Consider the following 27937-nt stretch of genomic DNA (forward strand, 5'->3'; position numbering starts at 1 on the left):
CCCACTGCAGCCTGGGAAAGGGGAAATCTCCACAGAGACACTCCTAGCTGGGACCCTCAATCCCTTCTGCCCTCAAGGGGAAACCTCACAAAGGAGATTCCAGGCAGCCAGGCCATGGGGGTCTCTGAGATGCCCCAGCCCTGCAGCCTGTCCCACCTGGCTGTTGCCATGGTCCCTCTGTGAGGTCACTGCCTCCCAGCCAATGAGCTGAGGTCATGTAAAAGTTCCTTGTGATGTCACTGCTGCCTTGCAGGCTCATGTCTTGCTCCCAGCCAGCCCCTTGGCATGTGTGAGCTGCTCCCCTTCTGCCCCCCTCACTCAGGGCTGGTTCTGGGGCTCACAAAGGGAACATCAGCGGCTGCTCAGGGGGCCACATGGCCCCAGGGTCACCTTTTAAATGTCAGGGCAAGCCAGGATCTATCCAATCGCTTCCCCAACACCCCACCCCTTTGCTGAGCCCCTGCCCTCCCCAAACCTTTCCATGGACTCTTGGTTACTAATGGACACTCGCCACTAATGACATAATCACACCCCAGCCATTTTGCTAGGGCTGCAGCTGGGGAGAAAAGTTTCATTTAAATCATTAAACGATTAAGCGTTTGAACTGTCTCATGTTAGTTGATCAAACTTCATTTTAAATAAAGGAAAAACATTATGGCCAGCACAAAAGATTTCGGTGCCACACCCCTAGAGACTCTGGAACAAAGATGACACATGAGAAGAACCCAACTTTCTTCCTTTTGCTGAGACATGGATGGGTCTAGCTCAGGTTTCACTCAAGGGATCTGTCTGCATGTGAAGTACCTGTGACAGCCGCTGCGCTCCTCTGCCCCTCATCAGCAATGCCATCTACTTGGGGGAGCAGGTGCCCTGGGACTTGCAAAAGGGACAACCTGGGCAAACTAATGTTGCTCAGGGACACTTTGATAGCTCAGCTGGCAGAGCAGCAGACTATAGCATGTTTTTTGGTAAATGGTCCTTAGGTCACTGGTTCAACTCTAGCTTGAAGGAGCCATTCTTTTCCCTCCAGCGTGCCCTTAGCAGAAAGCAACCAAGCTGGTTACCTTGGGTCCATGTCTTCAGAGCCCTGCACTTCAATTGACAAAAGGATTGTGGGGAGGAGCTGCCAATCACGTTTCTTGGGCTGCGCAGGTTCTGTCCACACACAAAAGTTCTTTTGGAACAATGGCCGTTATTCCACAACAACAATGCAAGAGTCTACACAGCAATTCCGTTATTTTGAAATAATTCTGAAGTAACCGGCGGCTTATTCCGACTTCTGCAAACCTCATTCTACAAAGAATAACACCTGTTCCAAATTAGCTATTTCAAAATAAGGCCTGTGTAGCTGCGCCACTGCTGCTAGTTTGAACTAGCCCCTCCCCAGGGCCATTCTGAGTTATTCTTCCCAGGGACTAAATCGAGACAGCTCGTCCACACTGGGGAGCCTGCCTCGGACTATTTTGAGGTTTCCCTGCAGTGTAGACGTGTTAGTTCGAAATAAGCTATTTTGGAATCACCATTCAGGACTTAGAAACCTGCAATGTGAGTTCATATGTCAATGGGACCTCCTGGGGTGCACTTGTTGGTGTGAGGTTTTTCACACTGCAAGCTTTTTGCACAAGAATGGCCGTTCTTATGCAAAAACTAGCGGAGTGTTTACCCTGCATGTGCATTCTTGCACAAGAAAATATACAGTAAACCATTAGAAAAGATGGCTTCTTGCACAAGAGTTATTCCTCTCCCCATAACGAATAAGCCCTCTTGCACAAGAAGGCAGTGTGCACAGGCAAGAGGGATTTCTTGCGCCAGAAACCCCTATGGCTAGAGCTTTCTTGCACAAGAGAGTGTCCACAATTCTCTTTATAAGGAGATAAACCATCTCATAGAGCTGGAAGGAGCCTTGAGAGGTCAGGTAGTTCTGTCCTTGCGCTAATGGAAGCTCCAAGAACCATCCTTGACAGATATGCCCCAGATACCTAAATGGTTATCTCAAGGATTGAATTCATAACCCTGGGCTTAGCAAACTAACATTCAAATAACTGAGCTATCCTGCCTTGCTTTTAGGGCTAAAGCACACAGCCGTGTGGATGTGCTCTTGCACAAGAACTCTTGCCCAAAACCGTTCTTGGTCAAGAAGCCTGCAGTGTCGATGGAGCCTAAAGTTTTTCGTATTTTTTTTGTTTTCAAAATATTTCAAACAATTGTTCAATGGGCCCCAGGCCTGGAATTGTGCTGCAGCTGCCTCCCTTGCTATGGTCGCTGGCTCCATGTGCACTGGCCTTCTGTCTGGTTGCTGCCAGGGAGTTGAGACGTGGCGGGTACCAATGGGTAACAGGTGCCAAGGCACATACAGAGACGCCAGCGCCTGCATCTCTGCAAGTGACCTCACTGTGCACACCTCAGCTTTTAGCAAACACTCTCCTCCTGTCTGCGCCTAACACCAGTGTCACTGTCTGCTCCTGAGGGGTCCTGTCTGGGGGAAATGGCAGTTCCAGGGGACACTTGCCCAGTGTTGAAACATCTCACAGGTAACATGGCAAAGAGGAAGCCAAAGAGACTCTACACCTACCAGGAAACATCACAACTGTCAACCCAGGTGGGACTTGAATCCACAATCCCTGGTTTAAGAAACCATTGCTTTGTCCATTAAGCTGCTGGGGCACACTAAAGAGAACAGAGACAGAAATTCCCTCTTCCAAATGCACATTCCTCAGTTTTTAGGTGCCAGATTCAAGCCGTTGGAAGGAGCCAGAAACACAGGAAGGGCTGATCACACCCCTCTGAAAACCAGCTCTCAGGAGGCACCTCCAGCTGCCCCCAGAGTGTGAAACTCAGCACCTTGACATCTCATCTCCCACAGCCACAGCCACAGCAGGGAGCCGCACTGGCACTCACTGCTCCTGGGGAAGGGAGCGGGTCCCACAGGGACTGGGGCTGGTGGGGAATGGGCAGTTGTCACTGAAGGGGAAGGATAAAACGCAGCCACATTCTGAGGGCAGGGAGAGTGGCTGGGGCGGGGCTGGTGGTGCCGTGGGACATCCCTGGAGGAGCTCTGCAATGTGACCCTGGCTCCCAAGGCAGCAAGTGCAGAATCCCCCTTGGCGAGTGCAGGAGGCTCCGACCAGCCTGGTTTAAATCCGTCTGACGGGCTGGACGACCCCGATGCTGGAGTGTCAGAGCCCCTATCAACCAGCCTGTGTTTGTCCCCTCCCTCACCAGGCAGGGCAGGGCCCACGCTCCCAGCAGGGAGTTACAGGCACGTCTCTCGCACCCAGAGCACTGGGACGACCATGGAGAAGGACTCACTGGCCCATGTGTGGTACCCAGGGACTTACAGTGGGAGTCAGAGCCCTGCCTGGCCAGTGCCAGTCACCTCTGCACCTGCTCCAGGTTTCTGGTTTCCTTCTCCCTAACCAGCCACCCTGAACCAGCAGTTCCATGGGTGGCCAGGGGAGGCCTCTTCTGTGTCCCAGAAGGACATAGGAAAAGGTGAACAAAGGCCACAGCAAGGCACCACTGGGAGTTGAACCCAGGACCGCCTGTTTACAAGACAGGTGCTTTAGCCAGCTAAGCCATGGTGCCCTCTGCAGTCCAGTACCTAAAACTGTTCTATTCTATGGTCCCAGACAACACCTTTGACTCCCAAAGTGCAGCCAATCCCCATTTCCCTCCAGCCCTGGCAGTGTCTGGCTCCCTGGGAACAGAAAGCTACAGCTCAGTGGGCAGAGGCTCTAACATGCACATCTCCCCCAGCCACTGGGACTGTAGAGTTGGCCTTGAGATTTAGAATTGCTGGGGGAAGGGAAAAGTGCAGCAAACACTAATCGTCTGGACTGTAAGCCCTTGGGTCTCACAGTTTGGGTTGGAGACCCCAGGTGGGGGCCTGGCCTCCTTGGGTCTGTCCCTTCCTGAGGGCACAGAATTAAGGGAGAATTCCTTTGTCCTATAGCAATCCGAATTGGCCAGCGAGCAAGTCACAATTTTTTTGTTCTCATATAAGTACAGGAGAATGGTCTCTTACAGTAATGATGGCCAAGTGGTTAACGAGTTGGCTTAAAAATCCAAAAGCTTTTCCCTGTGCAGGGTTGAATCTTGCTCACACTGAGGCCTGTGTTTTGGTCACACCCCTAACAAGGACAACAAGCTTGACTGCCAGCTGTTTGCACATCTGGACCCAGAAATATCCTGAGCCTTGGTTCTGTCGGCCAGTTTCTTTTCAGCTCACTGCAAACTGCCTCCCAGCTGTAGGTGAGGCTGAGTGTGCATGAAACCAGCGGTGCCTGACCAATGTGTCTGCTTTTCCTACCATCCATTCATCTGTACCTGGAGTCGGCTTCCTTTAGTTGAACTTTGCCTTGTCCCCACAGCAGGAAGCCAAAGGGAGCAAAGAGCAGAAGTGCAGGATGCTGGTGGGTGCCCTCTGGGTTTGATTTAGTGAGTCTTAGTTTGACTGGCTGAATCAAGTTCCAGAAGATTGATCACGGCAATTCCTCTCCAGCTGGACGTGGTTCTTGTTCTTCTGTACAGAACAGCCAATGGGCATTCAGATCTCAGCCTTGCTCAGTTGATGGGAATAGAAACCAGACACCCAGCAGGTTTGAACTGGTTTCAGTTGAGGGACCCGTCTGCCTGGTTTACATGCATTGGCACAAGAACACACGAGGGGTTTGCTGACATTTTAAGAATCCCTGTACAATAGAAATCCATGACTGACACACCTGGAGGTGCAAATGTTTCACTTAGGATAATCAACTTTTTAAGGGGGCACTTGAGATTGAACAATCGGCCTCTACAATCGGCACTCAAACACTACCACTGAGTTACACCCGACAGTCAGTGGTTGTACTTTTCAGCCCAGTGTTGGGAACTTAGCACCTGGCAGCACTGGTGCCTGCAGGAGCAGATTGTCATCCTGAAGCAGGAAGACCAGGAACTCCCCCCAATACTTCTCTAGACCCTTTGCTCCCAACACAGGGTGGGGGGCCTGTGCGCCTCTGAAGGAGTGACCCACATCATATCCCCAGCATTTCTGCCCTTCATGGATGGACCTTTGGGGGAGGCCCAGACGCTCCATCCTCTCACTCAACTCCTATCACACACTGGAGCAGGGCAGCCCCCAACGGTAGGGCTGAGCCATGGGGTGCTGGGCAAGGGGCAGAGGCTGCAGGAGCTGAGAGTTTCCCTAGAGCCCAGGGACCCATAACGAGGCATCCACTTCTGGTCTTTGCCTAATAACCAAGAAGTTCTGCTTTACCCAAACAACACAGGCACCCTCTCGCCTCTGGCTAGCCTCATGGCAGATGTAGGATTTTCCCAGAAACTTTGCAGGCAGGCATTGGTGGTATAGTGGTGAGCATAGCTCCCTTCCAAGCAGTTGACCTGGGTTCAATTCCCAGCTAATGCAATGTAAAGAGGGAGCATCAAAGCTTCTTGCTGAGCTTTTATTTGAACCCTGAAAAAACAGGCACAAATGGGTTCTGCAGCTGCGGGCTGCCTCTCACCGCTCTTCATCCTCTCCGAGAGCGTGCACAGTAATGCAGTTCCTCCCTCACATACCCCTGCGGCAATTCCTTGACCTTGGCTCTGACTTGGTAGGATGCGGGGGTAGGAGGGAGGTGGCCTTTCTTTGCTAGACCATTGGCCATTTGGCCAAAAATGTCGGCATTCCTCCGCATGGACTGCAGGGCCTGCAGAGACTCCTCCTGGGACCACAGCTCCAAGAGGGTCTTTATCTGTGGCCCAGACCATGACAGTGCCTGGCGTTTGCTGCCCCTTGCTTGATTTGATTCCCAGCCAATGCAAGGTGGGAAGGGAACAGGTGACCTCCTGGGGGAGAACTTATTTAACCCTGAACAACAGGCACAAGTGGGTCCCACAGCCAAAGGCTCCCTCTCACTGCTTTTCGTGGGGAGCAGCTCAAACAAAACTAATTTGGCTGTTGTGGGGTCTGCATGGGGCTTGTACCCGTAACCTGGGCATTATTAGCATCAAGCTCTAAACAGCTGAGCCAGCAGGCCCAAAGGTGGCCCCACAACAGAGGGAAGAGAAGAGTTTCCCTGCTATTGGGGAAAGCAGGCCAGGCCAAGGCCCTTTTAGCCCCTGGGTCTGTGCAGGCTGGAGCTTCCTCTTACCAGTTTTCTGGCCTATTTCCTGAAAAGCTCACAGTCTTGTGCCTATTTCTGTTTCCCTGTCCATAGCAGGCAGCTAAAGGAGGCAGAGAACAGTCACCAAAACAAACATATCTGTGGCCAGCACAGGGCTTGAACCCAAGACCTTGGTATTACTAGCTTCATGCACTAACCAACTTTACTAGCCAGCCAACCAAACACAGCTCACAAATAGCCCTTTTAGAAAGGCATGTCCGGCAGCTGAAGGGCTGTCTCTGCAGCTGCCAATGGCTCTTCTCTGACAGGGCCACTAGCGACTCACTGTGATGTGGGCTGGCTAGTCCAGCTGGTTTGACATATGGTCAAGATGGCTGCTGGCTGGCATGGTGCACTGAGACCCAGGGCAAAGAGGCAGCTGGAATCTCTTGCTATCAGCATCTTACCTCCCAGCTTCTTCCCTGTCAGCAGCAGCCACAGCCCCTTTCAGGCCCTGGGACAGCCCAGCAGTTCCATGGGTGGCCAGGGGAGGCCTCTTCTGTGTCCCAGAAGGACCTGGGAAATGTGAGCAAAGGAAGCAACAAGGCACCACTGGGAGTTGAACCCAAGCTCTTGTGTTTAGAAGAAGCAAGCTAACCCATGGTGCCCCGCTCAAGTTGTTGGGGGAAACTGCTCTGTGGTCCCAGACAACACCTTTGACTCCCAAAGTGCAGCAATTTCCTTCCAGCCCTGGCTGTGTCTGCAGCTGAGCTGCACAAAGGAAGATACAAGATCTCTGGGGGGGTCTTTGCCGGATGAACGTGCCTGAGGAAAGAAGCTGGAAGCGCAACAGACACACAAAAGGGGACGTGGGACAGTTTGAGTCACACACAAGGTTAGGGGTGCAGCTCAGCCAGGGACCTTATCCACTCACAGAGTTTCACAGCTTCTCTACGCCCCGAACCCCACCAGGCAAACTGCCCCATGGACCTTGCCCGCACCATGCTCAGGGCCTGTGGATTTTCTGTCCTTTTTCCAGACCAAATAACTAGCCCCCTACCCACCCCACTGCTCTGGAGTCTCTACCTCTCATGGTCCTTCTCATCCTCAGACTCCTCTTTGTCTCCAGACAGACCCTGCTCTGCTATAGCCACCTCCCTCTAGCTGTCACTCCTGGGCCTTCTAGAGTAAAATGTGCCCCTTCATTCTGACTTTGAATACCTGGGGTTTCAGCAACCAGATCTGCACCTAACTCCAGCATTAGCTAGTGAGGGGTCTGGACAGCTTCTGCAGAGAAGGAGACAGTAACTGCAGAGCATCCTTGCCAACCATTTCAGAGAAATGCAAAATCCTTGTTAATGAAAGGAAACTATCACCCCAGGTGGGACTAGAACCCACAATCCCTGATTTAGGAGGCCAGTGCCTTGTACATTAGGTCACTGTGGCACACAGCAAAGACTTCCAGGGAAAGAAATTCACCCTTCTAAATGGCCCTTCTTCAACTTTTAGCTCCTAATGAAGCCCCTTTGAAGAAGCCAGATACACAGGAAGAGCTGATCACACCCCTCTGAAAATCAGCTTTTGACTTGGCAGCTGGCTCCAAGTCATGGGCCTTGACAGCTCGTCTCCCTCCCGAAACCAGGGAAGTGTCTCCCACCGCTGCAGCCTCCTGAGGCTCTATGGCCCTGTCTGTACTGCAGGGACAGCAACACTCACAGCCCCACAGGAGGGCCCCTGGCCTAGCAATGTGGCCCCCTGAGCAGCCTCTGATGTTCCCTGCTTGAGCCCCAGAACCAGCCCTGAGTGACGGGGCAGAGGGAGAGCAGCTCACACATGCCAAGGGGCTGGCCAGGGGCAGGTCATAAGCCTGCCAGGCAGCAGTGACATCACAAGGAACTTTTACAGCACCTCAGCTCATTGGCTGGGAGGCAGTGACCTCACAGAGCAACCTTGGCAACAGCTAGGTGGGACAGGGGCAATTTCAGAGACCCCCATGGCCTGGCTGCCTGGAATCTCCTTTGTGAGGTTTCGCCTTCAACTCACCTCTAAGGCAGCCTCAGACCAGAGTACCCAGGACTCCTCTGCATGACCATTGAAATGGTTTGCTGTGTGAATTCTGTGGGTCAGGTGACGTCAGGCCTGGGCACTGAGATTATTTACCAGTTTTCCTGGCCTAGAGTTACTTAGAGCTGTGATGGCCGAGTGGTTAAGGTGCTGGATTTGAAATCCAATAGGGTTTCCCTGTGCAGGTTCAAATCCTGCTCACAGTGAGGCGTGTGTTTTGGCCACAAGCCTTTCTAGGGCAATATGGTACCCAAACCCTGAGAAGAATATGCCTGTTCCATGCTTGTCTTGCCTTCCTGGGCAGTGTATGATGACATGCAGCCTGGCTGCCAAACATCCCAGACAGAGAATCACAGGCCACTGAGGTCTGCTGGCTGCCGTCAAAGTAGCTCGGTTAGGCGAGCATTAGACTGAAGGTCTGAAAATCCCTGTCTTTGGAACATGTAGCAGGGATCTCTTTGCTAACCTCCAGTTATTCTTGTGGTTGATCGTCATGTCAGGGTTTTCAGCCACAGCTTGGCACTGACAAATCATCTTAATCTGATTAGCGCCCTCCCCCTCCATCTCTTCCAGAGAGGCCTGCTTGTTGCAGGCAAAGCAGCTCATTTGGGAGAGCATTAGACTGAAGATCAGACCACTAAGACTTAGAAACACCAACTCACCAAGGGGATTGAGCCCAACAACTTAATGCTATTAGCACCAAACGCTAAGTGGCTGAAGGAACCAGCCCACAGCAAAGGGAGTCGCTAGTGGCCCTTTCAGAGGAGAGCCAGAGGCAGCTGCAGGGATGCTGTGGACTCTGGAGGGAGATGGGTGGCCTATAATGAACGTCTAATTGCAGGGCAGTGCTCACTTTGCATGTGGGATCGGTATCCTCATTCTTCAGGGCATCTTCCTTTTTTCACAGGCAGAGCCAGCCAGGAGGCTAAGGGACTTGTAACCCCTTCCCCGTCAGACACAGAGAGGAGATGTGGGCTCATCTAGCAGGTGGGGTTCTTTGGCAGAAGGAAAAGCTTATTGGATTTCTACGCTGCAGTGCTCAGTAGGTACCAGGCTAGTCTAGTAAAGGTTGTAGGTTCAAATTGCACGAGAGTCACTTTAGCATCTGCTCCCACAGAACAGGCCACCCCATGAGTCTGGGAACAAGGAAAGACACAGAGGGCTGGTCACCAGGGCCCACAAGTCTCTGTGTGAGGGGGCTGTGTGCTCACAGATAAGCAAGCCAGTGAAAATGGGGGTGGAGCAAACATACGGCCTCTGGAGGAGATCTTCTGGAAATGCTTATTTTGAAAGAGAACGTCTACACAGCAAATGTGCATTGAAAAACTGAGCTGCTTTTTGGAATGATAATGTCCACATTGATGGGCGCTGTCTTGAATTTCAGTTGTGATTACTGTGGCTGGAGTGGCCACCAGGGCACCTGTGCTATTTCCCAAAGGCCTCTTCTTTGCAAAGAACTCCCCCTTCCGTGTCCACATTTGCCTTTCCCCGAAAACGCTTCTTTAGAAAAATGGCTTCTTCCTCAGAGAAAGAGGTTTGCCGCCATCAGAAAACCCGTCAGTTCTCTTGATTGTCAGTGGCCCCTCTGCCAGCGATCTAATGGGGACGTGCTCAGTGTAGATTTGGAGCCCCAGGAAATGATTTTTAGTGGCTCTGGGGAGGAGTGTGTTTGAAATAGCAGCAGTGGAGCGTCCACACTACGGATATTTCATGTCACTGGCTCAGGGGTTCCGCGCCTCAGTGCGCTGCAGAGAAAGCCCTTGTGTGTTAAAGGGCCTCAGGGAGCTCAGAGCAGGATTCTAGTCCCATTGATCCCCTCAACACTCAATCCCAGCCCCAAGCACCTCCCCCCATATCACTAATCCTGTGTCCTAACTTCTGTACCCTTGCACATCCTCACCTCTGCCCTGATACCCTCACCACTCTCACACGCTCCCCAAATCCCTGCCTTGAGCCTCCCACACTCCAATCCACACTTTAATTTCTTACAGGTACTGTCCTATCACAACCCCTCCCCCAACTTCCTGCCTTGAACCTCCCCCCTGGCCCAAGGGGTGGTGCCCAATAAAACAGTCCCTGTAAGAAATGTGTCACTTTCACCCCTGGGAGCAGCTCAGCCATGCAAAGGGGCTGCCTGGGGCAGGACATTAGCCCTGGAGGGCAGGGGTGGGTGTGGCAGTGACATCACAAGGGCCTTTTGCAGCCCCTCAGCTTATTGGCTAAAGGAGGTTGGGAAGTGATGACCTCACAGAGAGTCCATGACAATGGCCAGGTGGGACAGGCTGCAGGGCAGCGGAAAACTCAGAGACTTTGCTGCAAGGAGTCTCAGAGCCCCCCATGGCTTTGCTGCAGGGAGTCTCCTTTTGGAGAGCTGCCCTTGAGACCAGAGAGAGAATGAGTGTGAGGAGAAGCCTCGTTGGAGCCTTCTCCTTTCCCTCCACTAGCTGACCTAGAAGACAGACGTCCCCGTGGAGAAGGTAAGAGCTTCCAAGAGGGGCCCTGTAGCTAGAGTAGGGGAATTAGCTCAAGTGGTAGAGTGCTTCTTTAGCATGCAAGAATCAGTGTGATCAATGCCCACATTCTCCATTAATGGGAACAGTCCCTGTTTTTCTTCTCACAGGTAGAGCCAGCCAGGGGGCTAAATGTGTCCAATAGCCCCTCCCTCTTCCTACTTTGTCTCCCCAAAGGCCAGCCACGCTGGGGTAGGAAGCTGCTGGGACTCAGCCTCCCATTGCCTGGCAGTGACAGAAGCAGTGGAGACAGGCCCCAAGGGGCAGAGTTGCCTCCTGGGAAAGTGCCTGCTACACAGGGGAGAGGCAGCGGCTCCCTCCACATGGTCTCTAGCTGGCTCCCTGGGGGTGGGGCCTTGGCTGCTTCCTTGCTGGCCTAACAAGAGAGCTCTTTGCTCCGCCTCCATGATCCTCCTCACAAAGCTGATTGGCTGGCTGAGAATGCCACTCAAGGGCACAATCGCTCAGCTCCCTGGGATGCACTGAGTGATGGAGGTGTTGGTGGAGCAGGTCACCAGCCCGGCCCCTGAGCTCCGCCTGTGCGGGAGGCAGCCAGGCAGAAGTCAGAGCAGGGCAGGACGGGAAAGGGGCGAGTCAGAGAACAGAGACAGGGCAGCAGTAAAGAACATCCACAAACCCAGCCTAACTGCTTGTCTGGCTGCCATGCGAACCACGACTCCATCCACTGCCAGCCCCCAGTGCTTTCCCCACCAGGCTAGTGCTGTGTGTGCCACAGGGCTTCCTGTAGCACTGCCCATGCAGGAGAGGAGAGGGGCAGTTAGAGTCACCTAGCTCTGCCCCTTCTGAGAATGGCAAGTGCTGTCTGAGCAGTGAGGGAGAGGTGGGAAGGAGCCTGAAGTAACCTCTTGGGTCACAGCTACTGTAACATGTGGTAATGAGGTGAGGAAAATGACTAGGAAGTGGTCCTGTGAAACTTCAGGCTGGTTTCCCTGACTGGGAATTGAACATAGACCACAGCAGTGAAAGTGCTGGATCCTAAACACTAGACCACCAGGGACACCTGAAGCAACCTACTTTGTTCACATACACTAGCCTTTCACAGGTCATTTTCTGTCCACTTCAGGATGCAGGGGGCGGAGGGGAGGGTCTATTCTCCCTTGCCCAGAGGGGACAAGAACAGCCAAACAGAACATCAAAGCAACCAGACTGGGCCATGTCAGTTGTCCAACTAGCCCAGGATCCTGTTTCAGGACAGCACCCAATTTCATTCTCCCAAGGGAATCCTCAGTAAAGATAATTATTACATGATCCCTCCCATCGCCCATTCCCAGCTTCTGGAATACACCAGCTAGGGACACCTGTCCTGTCCATCCTGGTTAAATGCCATTCATTGTGGCCCCCGGGCCTTCCAAGGTTGAGTAGCTCTCCATTAAGGATTCTTATTAATGTCAAGAATGTCAAGCAATGTAAAGCCAGAGTGTGATGGAAGTGGAAAGGAAAATATTGCCAATAGAAAGAAATTTCACTAAGGGGGCACTTGGATTTGAACCAAGGAACCACTTGATCTGCAGTCAAACACTCTACCACTGAGCTACACCCCCATGAAAACAAGCATCTGCAACCAGTCTTGGGAACTGGGCAGGGAACAAGAGGCTTTCATGTAACACACATCTCAGATGGGATGGACCCTCACTGACCCCAGATTGTGACTGGTCCTAACAAGGGGTTTGCCCTGAAAGCAGCGGAGATGCGGCAGGACAGAGAGTCCTGAGCAATGAAGGGGATGGAGAGAAGCCAGGAGAACAGAGGCCAGCCTGAGAGCTGAGACACCCAGGCGCCACTTTGGGTCTCAGCTGTAGGTACCATGGTGTAAGGAGCATTGCGGGAATAAAAGTTGGGGCAGCAGGAAAGGGGCTGGCCCCTCAGAACCAAGGAGCCGGTGGAAGAAGATGGGAGTGAATCCTGATACTTCTCATGCACAAAGGTAGCACTTTTCCAGTGGAGCTAATTCTGCCCCACCTGCAACCTGTCTCCAGTGCTCCTGCCACTTCCTGGCCCAGGAGAGCTGGTGTCCAGCAGCTCTCTGCCCCAACGTGGCTGGCTTTTGGGGAGAGCAAGTACAAAGCAGAGGGAGAGGGGGGCTACTGGAGCCACTTAGCCCCCTGGCTGGCTCTGCCGATAAAAAGAAGAATTGGGATTTCTTCCTTAATTGGAGAATGCAGACACCAATCCCATTACCACTCACATGCATAGAAAGCGCTCTACCACTTGAGCTGATTCCTCTGCTATACCAGAAGGGGCCTTCTTGGAGGCTCTTCCCTTCTCCACAGAGACGTCGGCCTTCTAGGTCAGTTAGTCGTGGGAAAGGAGAAGGCTCCAAAAAGGCCTCAAGGGCAACTCTCAAGGAGACTCCCTGCAGCAAAGCCATGGGGGGGTCTCTGAGATGGCCCCTGCCCTGCAGCCTGTCCCACCTGGCCATTGTCATGGACTCTCTGTGAGGTCATCGCCTCCCAACCTCCTTTAGCCAATAAGCTGAGGGGCTGCAAAAGGCCCTTGTGATGTCACAGCCACACCCACCCCTGCCCTCCAGGGCTAATGTCCTGCCCCAGGCAGCCCCTTTGCATGGCTGAGCTGCTCCCAGGGGTGAAAGTGACACATTTCTTACAGGGACTGTTCTATTGGGCACCACCCCTTGGGTGGGGGGAGGCAGGGAGTTATAGGCACATCGCTTGCTCCCAGAGCACTGGGACGACCATAGAGCAGGACTCAGTGGCCAGTTTGCGGTACCCAGGGGTTCAGAGTGGGAGTCAGAGCCCTGTCTTGCTAGTGCCTGTCACAGCAACCTCTGCACCAGTTCCAGCCTTGTGGTTTCCTTCTTCCCAACGTTCCTCTCCAATCAGCCTTTTCCTGAACCAGTAGTTTCGTGGGTGATCAGGGGAGGCCTCTTCTGTGTTCCAGAAGGACATAGGAAAATGTGAGCAAAGACTACAACAAGGCATCAAGGGGAGTTGAATCCAGGATTTCCCATATATGAGGAAGGTGTTTTAGCCAGATGAGCCATGGTGCCCTACTTAGCTAGGTTTATATTACTGAGTTTTTCCAGGATACAAGAGGTATCCTGGAAAAACTCTGCCGCATCCAGGGAATCGGTCCCCTTTTTTGGATCACTTTCCAAAAAAATGGGCATGTTTTTTCAGAAGGCCTGTATTCCTCATTTTATTAGGAATAAGGGCTCTTCTGAAAGAGGAGGTTTTCCCCACATTTGGGTCCGTGTAGATGGGCCAAATGTTGGAAAAGCCTCTTCTGAAAAAAGAAAAGTGTCTCTAAAACTGTTCGAATTTATGGTTGCAGATAACATCTTTAAATTCCAAAGTGCAGCCATTCCCCATTTCCCTCCAGCATCTCAAGGCCTGTGCAGCCCAAGAAACGTGATTGGCAACTGGTACCCACAATCTTATTGTCAATTGAGTGCAGGGCTCTGAAAACATGGACTCAAGGGAACCAGCTTGTGCTAAGGGTGGGCTCTAGGGAAAAGACTCTCTTCTTCAAGCCAGAGACAAACAAGCAACCTAAGGATGACTTACCAAGCACACACTACAGCCTTCCACACTACCAGCTGAGCTAGCAAAAGGGATCTGAGAAATGTTGGTTTGTCCAGGCAGGTCCTTCTACAAGTGTCAGGGGACATGCTACCCCAAGTGGACGGCATCGTAGAAGAGGGTCAGAATAACCCAGCAGTACAGAGGTTGTCACAGGTACTTCTCACACAGAAAGAACCTGGAGTGAAAACTGAGCTAGCTCACAAGGAAAGAAAGTTGGGTTCTTCTCATGTGTCTTTTTTGTTCCAGAGTCTCTAAGGCTGCAGGAGGGGAAGTTCCACAAAAAACAAACCACTTGAGTGAACCTTGGTCTAGCCTCTCACTTGTGCTGCTCACTCTCTCAGACAATTCCTATGCCCAAGGCAATAGCTCCACAACAAAGGTGCATTGACTCGATTTTCCTCAGCCTAGAGCCAGCACAGGGAGTAGAAAAGGTTTCTTCACCTTTCTCAGAAGCAGGGAACACACATTCTCTGAGGCCCAGTCCTGAGACTCCCTCCCTTTAGCGCCACAGAGCACTAGGCAGAGACTGGCAGCTGCTGGGAACAGACATGAGAAAATCAGCGAGAAACACAAACTCAGCCCCCTGCATCTCTAGCCAGGCTGGTAGGTTCCATGGCCCCAGCACATCCCGGCCTCCTGCTGCGCCAGCCGGACAAGACACCAAGCGCCAGTGAGCATTAGACACCCAGCAGGAGGCACAAAATTCTCTTCTCACCAGCCTGAGGACAAGGAAGCTAAAGCACATGGAATGGGAGGGTTTTGCAGCAACCAGCCAACAAAGGTCCCAATGAAATTTGAACTCAGATTGCAGGATTCAGAGATCTGAATGCTGCCCATACACCATAGGACCAACAGCAAGCCCGTAAAGTGAAGAGGCCAGGGGCAAATTGGAGTCAGGGGAAGCAGGCGGCAGGAAGAGCCGCAGTCTACACAGCTCCTTTTTGTGCAAAAATGGACCCTAATTAATTATGCAACTAAAGCATGGCAATATGCTAATCAGCGCTTCATTTCCACATGCTTTTGTGGAAGAGAGATGCAGTATAGAGATACCCTAGGTGGTAGATAGCCGTGAAGTGACATAGACTCAGGAAAAATCCCTGGGCTGCAATCCTTAGTTACACCAATTAAAAATAATTCACCAGTTCAGACATGATTTCTAAGCCCCCACACAAGGAAAATAATAATGGACTCTCTAGACTACTCGCTACTTACACATGTCAAGCTGTCCATTGCTAACACTGTGTGGCCTAATGGATAAGGCAGCTGACTTTAGATCAGAAGTTTGAGGGTTTGTGTCCCTTTGCAGTTGCATTTTGTGTGCTTGGGGTCCTGCTACCTTGTGCCTGTAACAATATGGTTTTTCTATAGTCCTCTTGCAAGGCTTGTAACTATTTGGTGAGCCTAAACTAAAGCCTTCTTCTGTAGCCAGACTGAAGAGCGGCAGCAATGAGCTGTAAAACATAGAGTCACATTCAATCTAAATGACATTTAAATAGCGTCACACTAGACCGTGAGAAGGGGGTCCGATCCTAATGACACCTACTGTCACCAAGTAAGAAACAGATCTCAGGGTGGGTAGAGAAAACTTAGTTAACAGCATTTTGTCTGGCAAAAAACTGCTTATCAATAGTTGTGTTTGTGCAATCGGCATTCTATGATTATTGTCCTCACTTTCCTATTGTTTGTCTGTGTGATCGCTGTCTGGATTGTAACTGTTTCTGTCTGCTGTATCATTAATTTTGCTGGGGAAAAATCAAAGGTGATGGAGTATGATTGGTTAGGTAAATCATAATAGTATGTTAGCTTTGGTTAGTAAAATCATATTAAAAGAATTGGTTAAGCAGGACTCAATTTTCACTCTATAAACTGGGGTCCAAGAAGGAGACCAGGGCAAAGAAGGAAAAGAGGAAAAGAGAAGAGGAAGAAGGAAAAGGAAGGAAGAAGACCTGGAAGCAGAACTCACCTCCAAGCCAGCCTCAGACCAGAGTTTCCAGGACCCTCTGCATGACCGGTGAAATGGTTTGCTGTGTGAATTCTGTGGGTCAGGTGGTGTCAGGCCTGGGCACTGAGATTATTTACCAGTTTCCCGGGCTCATTTTTTTTCTCACAGCTGTGATGGCCGAGTGGTTAAGGCATTGGACTAGAAATCCAATAGGGTTTCCCTGTGCAGGTTCAAATCCTGCTCACAGCGAGGCCTGAGTCTTGGCCACACTCCTTCTTAGGGCAACATGGTACCCAGACCCTGAGAAGAACATGCCTGTCCCATCAGAAGGGACACCTGCAGAAGGCAACAGAGGCTACAAAAGCAGGAGAGAACATGGGTTGCAGGGTCCTGCCTAACAACAGGAAAACCAGTCTGGCTTTTAGCAGAGCCACCTCCCCATGGACACAGCCAGGGGACCAAGCAGCTCCAGTGGCCACTTGCTCTCCCCAAAAGCTGGCCCTGGTTGGGTAGAAAGATGCTGGGCCCAGCAGCCTCCCTTCACCTGGCAGAGGCAGAAGTGATGGAGACAGGCCCAGGGGGCTGAGTTCATGTGGGGAACAGAGACTGGGCAGCACAAAAAAACACCCATGAATGTCAGTGAGAGGCAGAGGGGGCAATGTGGCAGCAGCATATTTCACTGTAAGGGACCTACAGCTGGTGTCTTGGGCACCTGGGGCACACTGCTCTCCTGCCTTCCCTCCAGCAGCTTCATCTCAGGACTCTCCGTCCTGCCCCAGTTCTGCTGCTTTCAGGGCAAATCCCTTGTTAGGACCAGTCACAATCTGGGGTCAGTGAGGGTCCGTCCCACCTGAGGTGTGTGGGCTACAAAAGCCTCTTGTTCCCTTTTCACCTCCTAACAAAGCAAACATTGGGGAGTGTAGCACAGTGATAGAGTGTTTTACTACAAATTATATGACCCTTGGTTCAAATCCAACTGATCATTCAATGGAAACATTTATTTCTCCAATTCCATAACATTCTAGGTTTCTATTTTTTGGATTCTATAAATGAATATGAATCCTTACTGCTGTCCTGTGCCAATGCCCATAAACCAGGCAAACCCATCCCTCGGCTGGAGCCAGCTCAAACCCGCTGTGTGTCTGGTTTCTGTTTCCATCCGTTCAACAAGGGTGGGATTTGGAAGCCCAATGGCAGGTCCTTGGTCCCCATAGGCTTTGCTGTGCAGAAGAACAAGAACCACGCCCAGCTGGGGAGGAACGGCCTAGTGTGTATTGCAATTGGTAGAGGAGTTGCCCAAATCTACCGGAGATGGGCAGGAGCCTGTTACAAACATACACTAAACACCATTATCAGACTGCCCGGTGCACATTCCTACCTTCCTTTGTGCACACAACATACCTGGGGCTCTAATTACTGGCCACCTGCCTTTCACACAGATCATTGATCCTTGTGACTTTCAGGTACATTCATACGGCAGCTGTTTAAACATAATGTGCTTCTATTGCATGATCAGCACCAGAATCTCCGGCTATGTCTACACTACGAATTTTCTCAGCAAAAAAGGTGCTAATGAGGGTTTCATTTGCATGAGTCATGATCTTATTTGCATATTTTCTGGCAAACTGATTTTGTGCTGGAGTTGCTGTGCAAAAACAAGCAGCATGGAAGTTTTCTTTTTGTGCAAAACCCCCTTTTTCTGCAAGATCAGGATACCTCTTTTGGGGGGGCATAAGAATCTTGTGAAAAATGGGGGCTTTGTGCAAAAAAAATATTCTCACTGCTTGTTTTTGCACAACAATCCCATTGGCAGAAAATCTGCAGATGAGATCATGACTCGTGCAATTGAGTCCCTCATTAACATATTTTTTTAAGGAGAAAACTTCTAGTGTAGATGTAGCCTCTGTGAGTTACCAGCAGTGGGGCTGTTAGTGTCGGCATCTAACTAATTGCACCATTAGGCCATGTCTTCACTCAGGTGGAGATCACTGCTGCAATCCATCTTCCAGAGCTTGATTTAGCAATTCTAGCTAAGCCTCACTAAATCAAACCTCTAGGGCACCTCCTGCTATTCCTACTATCCTACTCCCACTGTGAGGGCACCACCAAGCTCAACTGAAGGTAAAACCAACTCCAGATACATGTTGAAGAATTATGGGAAGAAAAGACACATCGGGTAGCAACAAGGCACCACTGGGAGTTGAACCCAGGATCTCCTACTTACTAGGCAGGTGCTTTAGCCAACTAAGCCATGGTGCCCTCCTTGAAAGCAACCTTAAAACTGTTCTACTTTATGGTGCCAGACACCCCCTTCCCATTCCAACATGCAGCCATTCCCCTCCAGCTCTTGCCATGACTCATGGCCTGTGCAGCCCAAGACATTTCATCAGCAGCTGGTACCCAAAACCTTTTTGTCAATTGTAGCACCAGGCCCCAAAGGGACAGACCCAAGGCAGCCACCTGGCCCTAAGGCTGGGCCTGCAGCCAGGGGGAGGAAGAAGAATCTCTCCTTTCAGCTGGAGTTGAACCAGCCACCTAAGGGCACTTGCCAAGCACCAGCTACAGGCTTCTGCTCTGCCAGCTGAGCTATAGAAGGTGCCTGGAGCAGACTGCTTTGCCCAGGTGGCCCTTGGACGAGTGCCAGGGCAAGAGCCCCCCGAAGGGGACGGCCTCCCAGAGGAGGGGCAGGAGAACCCAGCAGTACAGGGGTGTCACAGGCGCTTTATGCACAGAAGGACCCTTGAGTGACACCAGGCAGAAACGCCGCGTCTTGCTCCCTGCAGCTCCCCTTGCTGCCCTGGCAGGCGCTGCCCCTTCGCCCACCGACCTGGGCCTGGCCTCCCTCCCCCGCCCGGCACCACAGAAAGCCCCTTGGCGTGAGCCTGGGCAAGCTTAGGCCCTGGGCTCTGGGGCCAGCCCCGTTGTGGGTCAGAGCCCCCGGCCACAATGCTACTCCAGGGGACCTGGTTCCAGGGCCTCCTAATCCCAGGGACTGGGGGGCTGGAGGCCTTTGCCCTGGAGCCTCAGAGCTCCCCCAGTGCCACCTGCCAGGAGGGGGAATCTCCCGCAGGGCCGGTGCGATGTAGGAACCTCTCCCAGGACAGTGCCCCCAGCCCAGTCCCTGCCCCTTGCGGGGGCAGGTAAGAGATACCCCCTCTCCTCCCCCAGAGAGCAGCCCCCCTGGGCTGTAGGAGGAGGATCTGGCCCAGGGCTGCTCCCAGCAGAGGCGGCTTTGATCCCAGCCTGGGTCCAGGGAAACTGCTCCCAGCTCCCAGCATATGCGAGGTTGGGGGAGTGAGCAGATCAGTGTCTGCAGATATTTACACTTATTTGCATAATGTGTATGCAGATATGCAGGGCTCGGCAATTAGGGCAATCTATCCGCCCGTGGTGAGTAGATTTTAGCCCGGTGCGGCGCTCAGTGCAGTCTGCACATGCATAGTGATATGTAAATAAAATGTTACTGGTCTGGCAAAGGTTTGTGAATGGGTTTACCTGTCAATGGTATAAACACAAAGGCTGGAAACACTGGCCTGATCCATGGGGGCTGGCCGAAAGCAAGGCAGGGAAAACATTGGGTGAAGGGAGGGGGCATATTTTCCTCACCAGGCCTCTGTCCCTCGGAATCCCTGGGGACGTTGGGTTTTGTCTCGTTTGGTTTCCCTTTTCCCTGCTTCCCTCCTCGCTGTGGGGAGGTGGCAGCTCTCGTCCTCGCGGTGGGAAGCCCTGGTACAGGGGTGGGACGGGCAGATGCTCTGAGAGCGAGTCCCTGGGCTGTTTGGGGAGAGACCTTTCTCATGTGTGCTTTTCCTAGCACCACCAGGATGGCCAAGTGGTTAAGGTGTTGCACTTAAGCGCTAGTAAGCATTTGTCTGTGTGGGTTCAAACCCCACTCCTGGTAACTTCCCTTCTTTGGCGAGACATTGGATCTGGATGCTGTTTTGTCCTGCTGTGAGGCACGGGACTGGACTTTGTCTCCGAAGGTCCCATGGGCTATATCTGCACTGGCAGGTTCTTGTGCAAGAGCACATCCATGCTGCTGTGCTTTTGTGCAAGAGCATCCATGGCAGTGTGGACGCTCTATTGTGCAAGAAACCCCTGTCCTGAGCTCTTGTGCAAGAAGACTTACACCTGCTAGAAAAGAGAAGAGCTCTTGTGCAAGAAGCCCTTTCTTACTACACTTTACTATAAAACTTCTTGCACAAGAGCGAGTGGGCAGTGTGGCCCGTCTTGCGCAATAACCCACCAGTGTAGACACAGCCCACCAGTGCAGACACAGCCTTCCAGTTCTAGTCCCAGTTCTGATTGGCTGAGCAGGGGCCAGTCACAGGAAAGAGACTCAGGACTTTGTTGTTCTCCTTAAGTCCCAGCAAATGAGCCAGAACCAATCATCTGCTCAGGGAATTGTTCTGCTTCTTGCCAGTGCTTGTCTCTGAGCAGCTCCTGAGTCTCTCTGTGTCCCGGTGCTTCTAACCCACTGGCTGAGCCATCCCTAGGCTGGGCTGTGGGGCTGTATCTCACTGGAGGTCACGTTATTCTGATCAGTCAGGGTGTGAAACTCCAGACTGAGGGGGACTTTCAGCATCAGGCTTCTGGGTCCTGTTCTTCAATCCTCACGTCACTCAGCCACCCACCCCCAGCCTCTTCCAGCACAGCCTGCCCCACCCTCCCCCCACAGGGCCTCCACAGGGGCCTCTGTCCCAGGGAGAATGGGGAGCCCCTGCCCCGGGCACTCACCCACCCTGCTGCTGCTCCCACCAGAGCAGAGGATTCACCCGGTATCCCCGTTCTGTTCTGAAATTTGATTTGTCCTTTTCATATGTGTTCGGTTTTTTAATTGTATCCTTTGCTATATATGGTTGTGACAATTTTCTTCCACGATTTGATCTGAGGAAGTGGGTCTGGCCCACGAAAGCTCATCATCTAATAAACCATCTTGTTAGTCTTTAAAGTGCTACATAGTCCTGTATTTTGTTGCAGCTTAAAAGTCCAACATGCTTTCCATTGCACCACAGAGCCTGATATCTCCACTCTCTGCTTTGCAGCTTGGCAATTGCTGGGGGGAAAGAAAGGGGAGCCAGGTCTGTCTCTTTTGGGAGAGCAGGTAGGAAGAGGGAGGGGGCCACTGAGCCCCTGACAGTGAAAATAAGGGATAAGAGCTGAGCCACAGTTGGAGAATGTGGGCATCGATCCCACTGCTTCTCGCATGCTAAGTAAGCGCTCTACCACTTGAGCTAATTCCCCTGCCGCTTTTACTGAGGCCTTATTGGAGACTCTTCCCTTCTCCACAGCGACGTCTGTCATCTAGGTCAGTTAGTCGTGGGAAAGGAGAAGGCTCTGAAAAGGCCACAAGGGCAACTCTCAAGGAGACTCCCTGCAGCAAAGCCATGGAGGGGGGGGTGTCTCTGAGATGGCCCCTGCCCTGCAGCCTGTCCCACCTGGCCACTGTCATGGACTCTCTGTGAGGTCATCACCTCCCAACCTCCATTAGCCAATAAGCTGAGGGGCTGCAAAAGGCCCTTGTGATGTCACTGCCACACCCACCCCTGCCCTCCAGGGCTAATGTCCTGCCCCAGGCAGCCCCTTTGCCTGGCTGAGCTGCTCCCAGGGGTGAAAGTGACACATTTCTCACAGGGAGTCCTGGGAGATGAAGCAGCTGGAGGGAGCCAGGAGAGCAGAGGCCAGCCTGAGAGCTGAGAGTCAGAGGTGCCCACTGCACTTTCACAGCACATGTCCTATGGTGTAAGGGGCAGCATGCAGGACTTTGAATCCTGCAATGTGAGTTCAAATCTCAGTGGGACCTACTAAGACTCAGGTGGTTGTTACAAGGTTCAGGTATTTTGGCTTCTATCACCTGAGGTTGAATAAAGAGAGTTTTGTTCCTCTTGCTGGGTGTCTGAGGCCATTGGAGCTCCATCTCCAGACTGAGCAGGCAGGCGGGAAGGGCCTGATGCCATCACAGCTGCAGGGCAGGTCACCCACCTGACCCCTGAGCTCAGCCTGTGCTGGAGGCAGCCAGACAGTGTGAGTGGGCCAGAGGGAGGATTGGGGGAAGGGTCCTGAGTCCTGGCTCCCAGCCACGCACCTTGGCACAAAGACCAACGGCCCCTGCACAAAGTGCATTGTGGGAATAAGAGTTGGGGCAGCAGGATAGGGGCCGGCCCCTCAGCACTAGGGTGCAGGCAGGAGAAGATGGGAGTGAATCCTGCTACCTCTGCCATGGCTTGGCCCAGGAGGGCTGGTGTCTAGCAGCTTTTCACCCCAGCTTTGTGGGAGGCCAAGTAGGAAGGGGCCTCTGGAGGCTCATAGCCCCCTGGCCTGCTGTGTCTGTGGAAAGGGGGGAGAGGACACACACCTCTCACTGGGGAACAGGGCGCATGGATCCCACTCGTTCCTGCAGAAAATGAAACAGGCTGAGCATTTTGCAGAGAACAGGCCAGAGCCCTTCTCCTGTCCCTGGAGAGATGGAAATGGGGCCGTTCCTTGTGGGGAAAGAAGTGGGTGTGTCGGGAGTGGGGTTCGAGTTCAAACCTCTCCACAGACCAGAACCCCACATTAGGGGCAAGAAAGAGCCTTGAGTCAGGCAGTGGAGAACACTTGGCTCCTGTTATGCTGTGATGGGATAGTAGGAACTATTTCACACAGAGCCTGGCTAGCTCAGTTGGTAGAGCATGAGACTCTTAATCTCAGAGTCATGGGTTCAAGCCCTATGCTGGGCGGTGCCCTTCCTTAACTCACTTTCTCAGCCTGTGAGCAATTGGTTCTCAGTTTTCATCAGGGTTTTAGAAAGAAAAAGTCTAGTCTTGGGGTCCAGCTTTAGTAGAACCAGAGAGAGAACCAACTGCAATTTCCATCTTCTGAGGAGAAGGGAAGAGGATTTTCTTCTCCTCAGTTCTAGCCACATCAGCCCAGGGGGGAGAAAAAATAACCCTCCGCCTGCTGATTGTCCCCTGCACCTTCTGGCGCAAGATCCTCTTCCACAACAATGGTGGCTCATTAGATATGCAAATGAGGCTCACCCTCTCTGTTGGCCACTTGCCGCTGCTCCTACCGGCCTCCCGCCAGCCACCCCATCCATGCTGCTGTGGGTGCCAGTGTCTCACCACACTGTGAAATCAGACCAGAGACGGACACTGTCAGTAAACACTCATATCGGAAACACTCCTCTGGATGCTGGGCCCACCAGAGCCGTGTGCCGCTGCCATCTGCCTGCTCCGTGGACATCTTCCCATTGCAGAGCGCGCGCCGAGCCAGACTGTGACTAGACAGCCCCTCTCTGGGCACCCAGGGGCTACATCTACACTGCAGGCTTCTTGCTCAAGAATGGCTGTTCTTGTGCATACACTTGAGGAACATCTACACTGTGCGTGCGTTCTTGTGCAAGTAAATTTACAGCAAAATGACGGAAAAGGGCTTCTTGGGGAAGAGTTATTCCTCTCCCCATGAGGAATAAACCCTCTTGTGCATGAGCTCGTGCACAAGATGGTAGTATGAATGGGCAACAGGGTTTTTTTGTGCAAGAAATCCCTATGGCTAAAATGGCCATCAGAGCTTCCTTGCACAAGAGAGCGTGCACACTGCCACGGACATTCTTGCAGAAAAGCACATGGCAGAGTGGACGTGCTCTTGCACAAGACATTTTGCGCAGGAACTCTTGCACAAAACAGTTCTTGTGTAAGAAGCCTGCAGCGTAGATGTAGTCAGGGGTTGTTTGGGTTTGTTACGAGCACTGAGCTTTGTACAACAGCCCAGAGAACATTGTGAAAAGCCAAAACCTTCCTACCCTGGGTGTCCCTGGCCAGCCAGCGAGTGGCACAAAGGTTCCTGGCAGTGCTGGCTTTGGGTAATTGGTAACAAAGCACTACAGCTCAGATGAGGTGGCCGAGTGGTTAAGGCGATGGACTGCTAATCTATTGTGCTCTGCACGCATGGGTTCGAATCCCATTCTCGTCGGATGTTTGCAGCCCTTCCTCTTGCTTCTCCCAGCTCTCTCTTCAGTTCAGTGCCAGCCCCTCCCACTGCAGCCTGGGGAAAGGGGAAATCTCCACAGAGACACTCCCAGATGGGACCCTCAATCCCTTCTGCCCTCAGGGGGAAACCTCACAAAGGAGATTCCAGGCAGCCAGGCCATGGGGGTCTCTGAGATGCCCCAGCCCTGCAGCCTGTCCCACCTGGCTGTTGCCATGGACCCTCTGTGAGGTCACTGTCTCCCAGCCAATGAGCTGAGGTGCTGCAAAAGTTCCTTGTGATGTCACTGCTGCCTTGCAGGCTCATGTCCTGCCCCTGGCCAGCCCCTTGGCATGTGTGAGCTGCTCCCCCTCTGCCCCCGTCACTCAGGGCTGGTTCTGGGGCTCACACAGGGAACAACAGAGGCTGCTCAGGGTGCCACGTGCCCCCAAGGGCACCTTTTAAATGTCAGGGCAAGCCAGGATCTATCCCGTCACTTCCCCAACACCCCACCCCTTTGCTGAGCCCCTGCCCTCCCCAAACCTTTCCATGGACTCTTGATTACTAATGGATACTCGCCACTAATGACATAATCACACCCCAGCCATTTTGCTAGGGCTGCAGCTGGGGAGAAAATTTTAACTTAAATCATTAAAAGATTAAGCGTTTGAACTGTCTCATGTTAGTTGATCAAACTTCATTTTAAATAAAGGAAAAACATTACGGCCAGCACAAAAGGTGTCGGTGCCACACCCCTAGAGACTCTGGAACAATGAAGACACATGAGAAGAACCCAGCTTTCTTCCTTTTGCTGTGACATGGATGGATCTAGCTCAGGTTTCACTCAGGGGGTCTGTCTGCATGTGAAGTACCTGTGACAGCCCCTGTGCTCCTCTGCCCCTCATCAGCAATGCCATCTACTTGGAGGAAAAGTTGTCCTGGGACTTGTGACAACCTGGAAAAACTAACACTATGCAGGCACCTTCAATAGCTCAGCTGGCCGAGCAGAGGACTTTAGTGTGTGTTTGGCAAGTGATCCTTAGGTTGCTGGTTCAACTCTGGATTGAAGGAGGGATTCTTTTCCCTCCAGCCTGGCCTTAGCAGAAAGCAACCAAGCTCGTTATCTTGGGTCTATGTCTTCAGAGCCCTGCACTGCAATTGACAAAAGAATTGTGGGCAGGAGCTGCCAATCACATTTCTTGGGCTGTGCAGGTTCTGTCCACACACAAAAGTTCTTTTGGAACAATGGCCGTTATTCCACAACAACAATGCAAGAGTCTACACAGCAATTCCGTTATTTTGAAATAATTCTGAAGTAACAGACGGCTTATTCCGACTTCTGCAAACCTCATTCTATGAAGAATAACACCTGTTCCAAATTAGCTGTTTCAAAATAAGGCCCGTGTAGCTGCGCCACTGCTGCTAGTTTGAACTATCCCCTCCCCGGGGCCATTCTGAGTTATTCTTCCCAGGGCTCTAAATCGAGACAGCTCATCTACACTGGGGAGCCTGCCTCAGACTATTCTGAGGTTTCCCTGCAGTGTAGACGTGCTAGTTCGAAATAAGCTATTTTGTAATCACTATTCAAGATCAGCTTATTCCAAAATAAATGAGCCGTGTAGTCATAGCCAGAGAGATGAAGCAGCAGGAGGGAAACCAGAAGTGCAGAGGCCAGCCAGAAAACTGAGTATCCCAGGTACCCCCACATGTTGTATCCTGTTGGTCCCATGGTGTAAGGGGCAGCTCTCCCGACTTTGGATTCTGCAATTAGAATTCAAATCTCAATAGGACCTGCTGGGGTGGGCTTGTTGTTGTGAGGTTTTTCACACTGCATGTCTATGGTCTCTGCTGTGGGCTTTTTGCACAAGAATGGCTGTTCTTGTGCAAAAACTAGCGGAGTGTCTACCCTGCATGTGCATTCTTGCACAAGAAAATGTGCAGTAAACCATTGGAAAAGATGGCTAAAACAGCCATTAGAGCTTTCTTGCACAAGAGATTGTCCATGCATGATCTTTATAAGGAGATAAACCACCTCATAGAGCTGGAAGGAGCCTTGAGAGGTCAGCTAGTCCTGTCCCTGTGCTCATGGAAGATCCAAGAACCATCCCTGACAATTTTGCCCCAGATCTTTAAATGGTTACCTCAAGGATTGAGCTCATTACCCTGGATTTAGTAAACTAACATTCAAACAACTAAGCTATCTTGCCTTGTTTTGGGGATGAAGCGACTAGCAGTGTGGATGTGCTCTTGGACAAAAACTTTTGCCCAAAACAGTTCTTGGGCAAGAACCCTGCAGTGTCGATGGAGCCTAAAGTTTTTCATATTTTTTGTTTTAAAAATATTTCAAACAGTTGTTCAATGTGCCCCAGGCCTGGAATTGTGCTGCAGCCGCATCCCTCACTACAGTCGCTGGCTCCATGTGCACTGGCCTTCTGTCTGGGCGCTGGCAGGGGGTTGAGACGTGGCAGATACCGATGGGTAACAGGTGCCAAGGTGCAGACAGAGACGCCAGCGTCAGCATCTCTGCAAGTGACCTCACTGTGCACAGCTCAGCTTTTAGGAAACACTCTCCTCCTGTCTGCGCCTAACACCAGTGTCACTGTCTGCTCCTGAGGGGTCCTGGCCCAGGGAAAATGGCAATTCCTGAGGACACTGGCCCTGTATTGAAACATCTCACAGATAACATGGCAAAGAGGAAGCCAAAGAGACTCTACATCTACAGGGAAACATCACAACTGTCAACCCAAATAGGACTTGAACCCACTGCTTTTTCCATTAGGCTACTGGGGGACACCAAGGATGAGAAAGAGACAGAAATTCCCTCTTCCAAATGCACGTTCCTCAATTTTAGGTGCCAGATTCAAGCCCTTGGAAGGAGCCAGAAACACAGGGAGGGCTGATCATACCCCTCTGAAAATCAGCTCTCAGGACGCACCTCCAGCTGCCCCCAGAGTGTGGGTCACCCCACACTAGCCATGGGTGAAACTCAACATGTTGACATCTCATCTCCCTCCCAAAGCCAGGGGCTTGTTCCCACAGCCGCAGCCTCCGCAGGGAGCCACACTTGTGTTCACTGCTCGTGGGGAAGGGAGCGGGTCCCACAGGTTCTGGGGCTGGTGGGGAATGGGCAGTTGTCACTGAAGGGGAAGGATAAAACACAGCCATGTTCTGAGGGCAGGGAGAGTGGCTGGGGCTGGGCTGGCGGCACTGTGGGACGGCTCTGGGGGAGCTCTGCTATGTGACCCTGGCTCCCAAGGCAGCAAGTGCAGAATCCCCCTTGGCGAGCGCGAGAGGCTCCGACCAGCCTGGTCTGAATCCGTCTGACAGGCTGGACGACCCCGATGCTGGAGTGTCAGAGCCCTTGTCAAGCAGCCTGTGTTTGTCCCCTACCACACCAGGCAGGGCAGGGCCCACACTCCCAGCAGGGAGTTACAGGCACGTCTCTCACAGCCAGAGCACTGGGACAACCAGGGAGCAGGACTCACTGGCCAGTGTGTGGTACCCAGGGACTTACAGTGGGAGTCAGAGCCCTGCCTGGCCAGTGCCAGTCATCTCTGCACCCGCTCCAGGTTTCCTCCTCTCTAACAAGCCTCTGCAATCAGCCTTTCCTGAACCAGCAGTTCCATGGGTGGCCAGGGGAGGCCTCATCTGTGTCCCAGAAGCACATAGGAAAATGTGAGCAAAGGCCACAGCAAGGCACCACTGGGAGTTGAACCCAGGATCTCTTGTTTACAAAGCAGGTGCTTTAGCCAGCTAAGCCATGGTGCCCTCTGCAGGCCAGCACCTAAAACTGTTCTATTCTATGGTCCCAGACAACACCTTTGA

General features: G+C 52.2%; 1 protein-coding gene and 9 non-coding genes across 10 annotated transcripts in view; 5 read left to right on the forward strand and 5 right to left on the reverse strand.

Moving 5' to 3' along the window:
• LOC142821592 (uncharacterized) overlaps positions 1–27937 on the reverse strand; it is a 361188-nt gene that overhangs the window by 80016 nt on the left and 253235 nt on the right. The window lies entirely within an intron of this gene.
• TRNAT-UGU (transfer RNA threonine (anticodon UGU)) lies at positions 3512–3585 on the reverse strand. Its single transcript has one exon. It is a non-coding gene; the product is annotated as a tRNA-Thr (tRNA).
• TRNAG-UCC (transfer RNA glycine (anticodon UCC)) lies at positions 5336–5407 on the forward strand. The gene has a single exon. It is a non-coding gene; the product is annotated as a tRNA-Gly (tRNA).
• On the forward strand, positions 8275–8356 carry TRNAS-UGA (transfer RNA serine (anticodon UGA)). The gene has a single exon. It is a non-coding gene; the product is annotated as a tRNA-Ser (tRNA).
• Positions 12150–12222, reverse strand: TRNAC-GCA (transfer RNA cysteine (anticodon GCA)). Its single transcript has one exon. It is a non-coding gene; the product is annotated as a tRNA-Cys (tRNA).
• TRNAS-AGA (transfer RNA serine (anticodon AGA)) lies at positions 16333–16414 on the forward strand. The gene has a single exon. It is a non-coding gene; the product is annotated as a tRNA-Ser (tRNA).
• Positions 18351–18424, reverse strand: TRNAT-AGU (transfer RNA threonine (anticodon AGU)). Its single transcript has one exon. It is a non-coding gene; the product is annotated as a tRNA-Thr (tRNA).
• Positions 22812–22884, forward strand: TRNAK-CUU (transfer RNA lysine (anticodon CUU)). Its single transcript has one exon. It is a non-coding gene; the product is annotated as a tRNA-Lys (tRNA).
• TRNAS-GCU (transfer RNA serine (anticodon GCU)) lies at positions 24037–24118 on the forward strand. Its single transcript has one exon. It is a non-coding gene; the product is annotated as a tRNA-Ser (tRNA).
• On the reverse strand, positions 27807–27880 carry TRNAT-UGU (transfer RNA threonine (anticodon UGU)). Its single transcript has one exon. It is a non-coding gene; the product is annotated as a tRNA-Thr (tRNA).

The sequence above is a fragment of the Pelodiscus sinensis genome, chromosome 31 (assembly GCF_049634645.1).
Source record: "Pelodiscus sinensis isolate JC-2024 chromosome 31, ASM4963464v1, whole genome shotgun sequence".
NCBI lineage: Eukaryota > Metazoa > Chordata > Testudines > Trionychidae > Pelodiscus > Pelodiscus sinensis.